This window comes from Callorhinus ursinus, unplaced genomic scaffold, assembly GCF_003265705.2.
Source record: "Callorhinus ursinus isolate GAN/ISIS: 27379988/994484 unplaced genomic scaffold, GSC_fseal_2.0 scaffold1, whole genome shotgun sequence".
Classification (NCBI taxonomy): Eukaryota; Metazoa; Chordata; class Mammalia; order Carnivora; family Otariidae; genus Callorhinus; species Callorhinus ursinus.
The window spans coordinates 50,135,970-50,145,058 of NW_027397063.1; the positions used below are offsets into that span (position 1 = coordinate 50,135,970).

The 9,089-nt window shown below is 43.2% G+C and overlaps 1 protein-coding gene across 1 annotated transcript in view; it reads left to right on the forward strand.

The window, feature by feature from the left end:
• The first annotated feature begins 7,622 nt into the window (after nt 1–7,622).
• BOC (BOC cell adhesion associated, oncogene regulated) overlaps nt 7,623–9,089 on the forward strand; it is a 72,730-nt gene continuing 71,263 nt past the window's right edge. Inside the window, exon 1 of the mRNA XM_073893471.1 lies at nt 7,623–7,719. The gene's annotated coding sequence lies outside the window, so the exon portion shown is untranslated. The remainder of the gene's footprint in view (nt 7,720–9,089) is intronic.

The window sequence follows — 9,089 nt, forward strand, 5'->3', positions numbered from 1 at the left end:
ATTTATTTGAGAGAGAGAGAGCACAAGCAGGGGGAGGGGTAGAGGGAGAGGGAGAAACAGACTCCCTGCTGAGCAGGGAGCTTGACGAAGGGCTCTGAGGACCCTGGGATCATGACCTGAGCTGAAGGCAGACACTTAACTGACTGAGCCACCCAGGCACCCCCCACGTTATGCATTTTTAAGTTGTTTTTCTATGTCCGTAAAACATTTTTTTCTTGCTTTGTATATTTAAACATTTCTGTTTATTTTTCAAAATGCTGCATGGTAACTTTATGAATTAGTCATTCTTGAGGGAGGTAAGTATCAGCATTTCTGTGTTTGATATCAAAAGGCCCCAAGTTGAGGGGTCGAACTGTCTGTACACAGCCACTGCTTCAAATTTGGTCAAATCATTATTTTCCATCACCAAAACCACCTGTGCCTGCACAATCGAATTGACTGTGCTGTCATTCCATATTAGCTCCTAAGACATCAAACAGCTGAGGAAGTGGGGAGACTCTGTGGGACTAGGGCTGGAAGAGAAAGAAATTCTATACACTGGCAGCTACAGTTCTTCCTCTCTTTCTCTCTCCTTTCCTTCCTTTCTTCAGCAAACCTCTGTCTACTGCCTACCTTATTCCAGAAGATGTGCAAGGCATTCAGACTACAGTGGTGATTAGAGGGTCTCAGGGGGATCACATCAGCTGAGGAAAATTGAAAATACACCACAGTGTGAATGGCATCTCCTATGGTTGAGAAACATGACAGCTTAGAATACTTGATTACAAAACAATGTAGTAGGTGCTATAATAAGGGTGAACACCAAGTGACTGAGCCCTTGGATAATAAGCACCCATCATACTGGGAAAGTATGGTGGGCAAGGAAGGCCAGAGGAGCTAATAATTAAGCTAAGGTTTGCAGGACAAGTGGGAATTTGGTGCAGCAAGCAGTAAAGGTGCTCCAGCAAGCTTACCACAGACACAGAGGCCTAGAGACAGGATCCTGGAACATTCTGAAGAAATTGTGTATAGTAAGGGAGGGAACAAGGTCGGGGGCCTGGGGGGTGGAAGACTACATTGAGGGGATACATGCTCGGGACAGGTGTGAAAGGTTTCATGTGCTTTGCTTAAGAGTTCGATTTCATCCTAAAAGTGGTGAGGTCACTGAACAATTTCAGGTGGAGGGAGAGATAAGGCATCATCAGATTTGACCTCTCTACAGATGTCACCGTCAGTAATGTGAAAAATGGACCAGCAATGGAGGCAGATGGGAGGTAGGGCAATTAATAAAGAGGCTTTTGCAATATTCCACATAAAAAAAAAAATGATGCAGGTCTGGACTAGGGCAATTGTAGAGTCACGAATGCAGGTAATGAATTCTGGGCTTGGTGTGTTCAGGCAACTTCATGGGTGTGTGGCCAGTGCAATTACACAGAGCCTTGCATTCAGGCCCCATGTTTGGTTTTAATCTCTGTGGCTGCTATCTTCACATTTTTCTCTTTGAATTTGTGTTTTGTAAGGGAAGTCCAACTGGACAGTGGAGCAAGCACTGAAGTTTTGGAGTCTCAGCTCACATGTGGTCCTGCCTCCCACTGCCTCTTTGGGACAGGGGCTCAGCTGGCTAGTGACCTGGCCTTCGGCAGCCTTTTCCACCCCATACTTGCTCCATGGCTTCAGTCACCCTCCGCCCCTGATGGGGGCCTAGGCACAATTGTGGGGAGGGTTGGGCGAGGGCATGTACCCCATTGCATCTCAGGGAAGGGTGAGGCAGTGGCTCCCCCCACCAAGCTTGGTAGTTTCACAGTACTTTCAGTAGACATCCATGCAGGGGCCTCTAGCCCGTCCCCTAGAGTATCTTGGTCTGCACATTACAACCCCTTGGGGTTTGGCCATCTGCTGTGGGTTTAAGAAAGGGAGATGGACTTCCCCACTCCTGACTGGGACCCTGCATTTTTATTTTGTACAGACTCTGCAAAATATGTAGCCTACCCTGGTGTGTTGGCCAATGGCAGAGAAGGGTGGATGGAATTGTTCCAATTCATCATGCATCGTCCAGGAAGACTGCATCCTTTCTTGTCCTGTCAGTGGAGGAATAAGACATTCTACAGTGGGGTCTCAGAGGGTGCAAAGCAGAGACTGAATCAAGGATGAATCCTGTTGCTGTAAGCTTTTTGGGAGAGACTCAAGCTCTTTCTTTATGGGGCCAACTGGGCATAATCTTGACTCTTACTGGTTGTGGCCAGACATTCAAGGGCTAGGCTGTGCAGACACAATAACCTACAAATCATTTCAAAAACATACAACTACCTACAAAATGAGTGTGCAAGTAAAACTGGCAAAATCTGAATAAGGTTGATAATTGTATCAAACTCAATTAAGATACTAAGGCATCTTTGATTAAGATACACTACTATAATTAGGCTAAATATTACACTGTATTTAGGGGGAAAGTAGGTGAAGGGTATACAGGGACTCTCTGTGTTATTTCTTACAACTTACATGAATCTATAATTATCTCAAAATAAAAGGTAAAAAAAATACAGCTGAAAGTGATATGCTATCATTTCAAATATACATTAACATCTAAAAGCAGAATACTGTATGGTAGCCATCTGACTTTGTATCTAAGACAAATCAGTCATCACTGGCTTTAGGTAAGGATCTGTTTTGGTTTTAAAACTATGATTCTACCCCACGTGCTGTACTGGTTTTTGGTATCCTTTCAACATTCCAGACCGTGTAGATCCATTAGGCTTCAACTGCTGTGACAGACATAGTTGATTTCATTAGCTCTTCGTTCATTCATCCATTTGATATATTTATATGTTGGACACCCAATATGTGCTAGGTATCATGCTAAGCACCGGGGGTACAAAGATGAAACAGGAATTGCCTTTCCTCTTGGGGATATTCCAGCTGAGAGAAGTCAGATGGACCCACAATCACAGCGACAGTGCTCCTGATGGATGCTGTGATAAAGGAGAAAGGTTGTCCTCCGTGGGCAGACAACTGGAGCTGGGGAGGGTGGGTTCAGGCATGTGTTCCTAAAGGAGGTGATGCTAGCAGGAAGTCTTAAAGAGGAAATACAAGGTACATGACTGCAACAGAGAACAGTTTGAGTCGGACAGAAACTGGGCAGGTTGGGAGGCATGAGAAAGTCTGATCTTTTGAGGAAAAGAAAACAGATGCTAGAGCACAAGACACGGGTAGGTGTGCCACTGGGGAGCCAGGCTGGAGAGGTGGGCTGGATCAGAGCAAGGAGCACTTGTCCCCTATATCAAAGGAACTGGGAGCCACTGACGAACTTTAAGGGAGTGATTGATCCTGTCCTCATCTGTCCTGGATGAATAAGACAAGGTTTATGGGGTTTTTGTTTGGTTTGGTGTTTTGTTGTTGTTGGTTCTTTAAAAGGAACGAAGAAATCAGTGGGGTAGACTGTGATTAAATTTTTAGTCCTTCCTTATCCCAGACAGGAGGTTCATAGGTAAGGCCCTTGTCAAATTGGGTCCACCAAACCTCAAATGATTCCATTTCCTAGTTGATGAACCAATAGAAGGCAAAGAAGATGAAACTGGTATCTGAATCTGAATGGGACAGGTAGTAGGGAGTAGGGAACCCCAGTATCTCTGTCTTCCTCGTAACTCTTCTTCCTTCCTCGTGGCCTCCACCATAAGGGCTGTTCCCCAGAACCTAAAGAAGTGAGGTTGGGTGAAGTAGGCTGGGACATAGCTGGTTTTCTGTTGCTGTGGCCAAAAGGCCCAGTGAATCCCTGGTACCTCATGAGGGAGAAAGAAAATAATACAGTGGGAGCAAAATGAGGCAGCACGTTCCCTATCTCTGAGCTTGCAACGGCAGCTTTGGCATTTGATTCCGTCCTGCTCAGTCCCTGGAACACTGATTCCCCTCCGTGGAAGCACCCCATCACTAAAAACCCTACAGGACGTGTGAGAAACTCCTTCCCTCTTAAATGGCTGACTGAACAAATTTAACAGAGGCTGTTACCCACTGAGTTTGGTATCAAAGCTCTGAGGTCCAGTTCTCTTTGAGTTTTTGCTTTCATCTGGAGTCTCTCGCCCCCTGCCCTAGGCTGCCTTCAGCTGCACAATATCAAACAGCTGGAGTCTGGGCAGCTCTGGGATCCAAGTTTCTCAGCCTAACACGTGAGGGGGGTGGGGATGGGGAGGAGAGCAGACAGAGGGAGTTGTAGAAGGTAGAGGTTTCATGTGGGACTAAATGGGGCCTGTGCTTACTTCAGGGATGATATCTTGGAAAAAATGGAGTCCCTTAGAACTCAGTGTCAACAAATTCTATTTGTCTGGGACTTAAGGAGTGTGCAAAATCAAACATGCAGCACAAGTCACAAAAATGGCCTTGGATTATCCTGTTTTCCATTTCTCTGTCCTAGCTTCACCTCTCACTCAAACTTTTACTAATATAACTGCCATTTATGAAGTGCCTACTAAAGGTTATAGTTTCAAAAATGCAATGGGCGCTGCATGACCTATCACAACAGGGGCTAGCCATAAACAACTGGTATAATTGTATCAGATAACCCACTAACAATCATATACTGAGAGAGATACTTCATAAATATTTCTAATTTTCACAGATAAAGGAACTGGGATTCAGGATGTCTAAGCTCACAAGCTTGTTCAGAGGCTGTATCCAAACCCAGACTTGTCTTGCTTGCACAGTTTCACTTTTTGTATGTCATCCTCCCCCTAGAATACCCTTATCTGTAGGCAGCCTCAGGGGGATCTGAAGACTGATCCCTTAAAGTTAGCAGAACACATGGCGAGTAGGAATGCCTGAGTTGGCAAGCACGGGACCAGAGAAGTCAGTCCCAGCCAGCTCAACTTGTATGGGGAGTAGATGGCATTGTACCAGGCTCACCTGTAATTCTGCCTGAACCATGCAATTTAAGGTTTAATTACATGCTGTCTTGCATTGTTTACTAATTGTTGCAGAGGTCAATCTTATACTTTCATTCATCATTCAGTCATCAAATATTTTGGAGCAACTCTGCCCACTTCTTCTCCGGCACTCCTTGTGAGACTCAGCATGGAGAGCGAGGCCAACTCAGATAACTAGTAAATGGCCCACGAACAAGCAAATGAGGGCTAATTTTCCTAGTAACAGATTAATGATTTTTTGTGTTTATTTTGAGACTGTTTCGGGATGTTCCCTTAATAAATAAAAGCTTGATATGTTCAACAGCTAGAATTTGAAACTAGGAAGTTGGATTCAGTATTTTATTTCTAGCACCTCTGATCAAGATAAAAATGTTTATCCAAACACTAGCTTTGAGAATAGGAACAATTTACTATGAATACTATTAATACTATGAATTTTAGCATTTAGCCTTTAATCTTAACTCCTACATCATTAATTCATACTATTACTATGAATTTTAGCATCTAGCCTTTAATCTTAACTCCTACATCAGAGCTCCATTCTCCTAAGGTATACAATCCTTGGACTTTTCTATCAATTATGGTTTGTGAGTTACCTTAGTTCTTTGACTGACCTTGGATGTCCTTAAAAAAAAAGATCACTCATTCAGAAGCCCAGAAAAGATTCCTTAATGGCTTGACAAAATTCAAGCATCTTCTGAATATGCTTTTCTTATCCCACTAAGTAGCCTATATACCTCATGAAACAGTTACAGGAAATGTTACATTGGAAAAACCTCAGGTTTAGGCATTAGTACCATCACTTAGTTGTTGGGGATCTTAGGCAAGCTACTTAATTTTTCACATCTGTAAAATGGAGTTAATCAAACCTACAGCAAAGCCTTGTTGGGGGCACTCAAGACCGAATGTACACACAGAACCAAGCAGAGAGGCTGTGAGAGGTAGATGCTCAGTAGGTGTTACCTTATTTCTCAAGGGGTTGTTGGAAATATAAGATCATAAATATAACTGAGCTCACATAGTAAGCAATTATCATTCAGCTTTTCCCACTTGAGCGTTGTCTCCAGTGTAGTGAATATTTAGCAGTTGTTTTCTCTGTCTGGTTAGTGCAGTCATCCAAACTGGATAATTCAATCAAGTCTCCACTTGGGGCCTTGTGTTTGATGATCTCATTGTTGTAGAGATCCGAGAGATGAAAATGTACATTGGAGTCACTAGAGGACAATTTTGCAATACCAGCCAAAAGCCTTTAAAATGTTATATCTGTTGACCCAAAGCTCCTACTCTAGGAATTCACCCTTAGGAAATAATCAGAATTGTAAATAAAGATTTATGACAAGATGTTTAGTTAACTGTGATGCATTATCATAATAAAAATGGAAACAATCTAAATATATGACAATAAGATAATGGTTGAATAAATAACAATGTCTCTATTTGATGGAATAGTACACAGCTGTTAAAGTCGAACTTTGGAGAAGATTTAATCACATTGGAATGTTAAATCTAAAAAGTAGGATAACAACTTCTATATACAATAAACACAATTTTGTAAAATATGAAAGTACAGATAAATCAATGACAGAACTAGTTCCTGCTTAAATTACCAAATGCATAAGAAAAAAGTACAAAAGATTGAATAAAGGTATCTGTTTATGTTGTCCTTTTAGATATCTCCCAGTTCTGATCAATTAGAGTCATATACTCAGGGTAGACAAAGTATGATTTGTATTGATGAGAAAAAGAAAAGAGAGAAAAATGACTAGGAAAAATACCTCACTCTATTAACAGTGTTATCTTGGGTAGTGGGTTTAAAATTATTTTCCCCTTCTTTGTGCTTTTCTGTATTTTCTAAATTTTCTTCAATGAGCATAGTTTCTACTCAGGAAAACAGATCTATGTTAAAAGAGGGAAAAATATCAAGTCCCTATTTCTCTTTGTCTACATCTTAGTAATTTTTCTCAGTATAATCCTCTCCAGATACACTTCACAAAAAAGGAGTTCTCTGTTTACACTATACTGGGTAGTGTTTCTGCAGCACAGTGAGGAGGAACACCCCTCTCTTGATGTCACTTCACTCACTGGGACGCCTTCCAGTTCACTCTGCACAACCTTAGCCATATAGTGACTTATGTAGGCCTATATACAATCCCTGCCTCCTCCTCCCCAACATAATAAATGTGATGATCACTTTCATACTAAATGCTGCTTTCTTGATGGAGGCCAGAAATCCCTCAAGAAAGCAAGATGCCAAAGGGAAATCACTATGAACAGAGTGGAGAGTAGCAGAAAGCCCCTTACCATAAGCCCAGACTCTTACAGGACTGTTTTGAGATGACTGGGAGCTAGTGTTGGGTGGGGAGGGTTAGAATAGGGTAACTAACAAGAGGGGAGGGGAGAATTAGACAAGGATTGCTCCAGGCAAAGGGGTGGGGGGAGTTCAGAGATACCATGTTCTTACTGGAGTAATAATAATAAACTTGGTTATGTTAATACAAAGAGCCATAAAAACAATAAACACTTCTGAGGTGCCAACAATGTGCTTGATGCCACTACAGAATTAAACCGTCTCAACTAAGCTGTGATCTACATTCTGTCTACACTCTGTGGGAGAGATGAGCAGCCACGTCAGCAGCCTGGGATGGAGGGACGTATAAGGCCATGGGTCTTTATCCTGGCTATGCAGCGTTGGTAGGGCCGGTGATCTCTGTTTTCTGTTGTGCTCTGACATGCTGACTCAGAGCCCCAGGCGAGACCCAAAGACAAGAATGCGGAGAGATGGAGAGTCCTAGGAGAAAGTCCTAGGAGAAGAAGACAACGTGAAGGGGTAAGGGACATCTTTGAGGTGTTGAGCAATGAATAGTATGTATAGAAATATAGAAGAATCAATCTAGGAACTTCATGCAGGGTGTTTGCATTGGAATCCCACATTGCCAGTGGGAATGGTACTACTTGGAGTCATCTTGGAAAAACAGACAGCTGGATCACCTGCTTGGGGCTTGGAGAGAGGGAGTGTTTCACTGCAGTGGAAGGCTGCTGCCCTATTCCCTTGGGGAATTAAGAGTTCTGCATCCGGGGTGGACTCCAGGCCTTATAGTCCAGAACTGTGCCTCTGGAGGAGGACAGTAAGAAGGTAAAAGCTAACAAGGTCACTGGATGGGGAGAAAAGTAGGTCTTGGAGAATGCTGGGGGCGGGGGGGGGGGGGAGGTTAGAGAGTACAAGAGAAGGAGAGTGGGGAGGGAGGGAATTGCAGAAGAAAAAAGAGGAATGAGTACAGGTGCGCAGTTCAAAGAGGGAGTTCATTGTCTTTTTCACCTTGTTGAAGATGGATCATCCCTTTTTTCATTTTGCCCCAAGGACAGGCCCAAGAATCCAGGCACAGGTTGTTGAAAGTACCAGATAAATCAATAAAAACCTGGCTGCCTGAATTACCAAATACAGGAAAAAAGAGGCAGTACAATGTATTGAATACAATGTTTATGCTGCCCCTTTAAACACCTGTTGATTCAGATTCTATTAAAATCATATACTTAGTGTAAATTATGTCCTTTTTACAGATGAGAAACTAAAGAAAACAAAATTGAGGCCCAGAGAGGTTAAGGTTATGGGACTTTCTCAAAGTCACACAGCGGCTTCCTGACTCCCAGGGCAGCTGTCCTGCCACAGAGGGGAGGCAGCACCTTCCTTCTCCCACTCTGGTCTTTCTGACCAATTCCGAGGCAGCTTCCTTCCCACTTTGGCACAAATTTGAGGTTCACTTTGAACAAATGCATTAACCTTTCTGGATCTTCGTTTCCTCAGCGGCAATATAAGGGTGTGGACTTGAATGACCCTTCACAGTCTGTGTTTCATCCCTAAAGAGTGAGAAGGGGACCCAGTTTCCCAGCAACGCAGTATATGTTTAACTTCTCAGTACCCTAGAAAAGTGTTTTTACAATTTGGCCCTAGGTCAGCAGCAGCAGCAGCATCACCTGAGAACTTACTGGAAATGCAAATTCTCAGGCCCACCCCAGACCCTACTGAATCAGAAAACTGGGGGCGGGGCCCAGCAATCTGTTCTTCGTAAGCCTCCAGAAGGTTCTGATGCAGCTCAGGTTTGAGAACCGCTACTCGGAATCGTGTTCTGCCCAACACTAAAGGGAGGGTTTAACACACACACACACACACACACACACACACACACACACACACACACA